Source organism: Nelumbo nucifera, chromosome 1 (assembly GCF_055504915.1).
Source record: "Nelumbo nucifera cultivar China Antique chromosome 1, China Antique-T2T, whole genome shotgun sequence".
NCBI lineage: Eukaryota > Viridiplantae > Streptophyta > Magnoliopsida > Proteales > Nelumbonaceae > Nelumbo > Nelumbo nucifera.
Window position 1 is genome coordinate 125,084,134 of NC_142649.1, and position 1,516 is coordinate 125,085,649.

General features: G+C 48.5%; 1 pseudogene; it reads right to left on the reverse strand.

The window, feature by feature from the left end:
• On the reverse strand, positions 1-721 carry LOC109115593 (ubiquitin-conjugating enzyme E2 32 pseudogene; annotated as a pseudogene).
• Between the last annotated feature and the right edge of the window lie 795 nt (positions 722-1,516).

Here is a 1,516-nt window from a genome sequence, read left to right on the forward strand (position 1 = left end):
TTAGGCGCTGCCAAAGGACAAGCTTTGCACTCCAAAATTTTGCGGGCTAACCTCTGCCTCTGCTTCTTTCTCGGTTGATTCTTCTTCATTCGAGGCCTGCGGGGCATTTAATTGCGGAATTGGTGGTGCCTTGCTTAACATACACTAGTGAATCTCATCAATCAATTTCTGACGTTCTGGAGTTCCAAATCTGGGGGCTGCTTCACGAAATTTGATGGCTAATGCACGTCTTTCTTCCTTCTTGTAATCCAATGAGCCCAGTACACCATCTGGGTTGGTGGGCATGAATGCAATCAATGCTACCAAAGCAGTTCTCACGCTCCAAGATGGCTGCCAATGCTCCGGATGATGATTGGATATGCTTAGACAAATCTTCGTTTGTGTTTCAAAATGACCATTAGGAGTTAACAGCATAAATGCAGGAGGTTGGAATGGATATTCTGCTGGCAATTGGATCCGTCTGTGATAGATTCCTCCCTCGAACTCTGTGTCACGGGGACCTCTGACCGCGAACTGCCACTCAAATATATCGGAAGGGTTTGCTTGCATCTCCTTCACCTCCTGAAGGATCCTCTTCACCGCTAGGTTCTTCAGGTTGTACTTCTCTTCCGCCATGGCGTAAGATAGAACACACCCTTCGATTTGGCCGTGGAAGGGAGGACGACGGACGTCGGCGATAAAGCCTGTAACAAAGGGACTCGGGATGCTTGAAGGTGTGTTGTGTTCCTTTCCTCTGCTTCAGCCAGACGAACCCGGCTTCCCTGTTGTAGCCCACCTCCTCCATGACGTCCAACGGCAATAGACCCTTGGGTAGCGATATCTCCTCCAAAAGCTGTAGTGATTTCTCCTTGCAGAGAGCGTCTCCATGGTAGATCTCCGCCTTCTCTCTGTAATTCTCAATCGCTTTACTCGCCATTGTTGTTGTCTGAGCTGGTCGCTAAGGCTTAGTTGGGGGCAGGCAAAAACAGAATTGACTGAAGAAGAAGAAAGCAAGAAAGGAATACGGGTCTGAGCCTGAGCCCTCGGAACAGAAGTTCGGTCTCCTTCTACAGAAGTTCCAACCTTCGACTTCGGTCTTCTCTTGGACGGTTCTTCTTGTGTGAGTAACAGAGAACTTGGGTGTCCGTTCTCGAACGCACTGATTTTTGACAAGTCTCCGACGAGTCAACGTTCTGCGGCAGGTTTTAGGGAGATCCTGAGATCGGTTCTTTGTCTCCTGTGGCACCGATCATGGGCTTTCAGACACAATAGTCGGCATGACTGAAAACAAAGAAAAAGGAGTAGGGGCAGGAGGAAAAGGTCGTGGCGGCCAAGTCAAGGCCCATACAACCAAAGCCTCTGCGCAAGGCAATGCGTCTCAAGGAGAATCAATTGATGCAACCAAGACTGGGTTAAATGGACTGAGTAGTGAGCAGTGGAACATGTTACTCAACCTTTTGAACACATAGAAAGAGGGGAGTCAACGACTAAGTGGTAAGCAAAAATTGATAGAATGGATAATAGACACAAGGGCCTC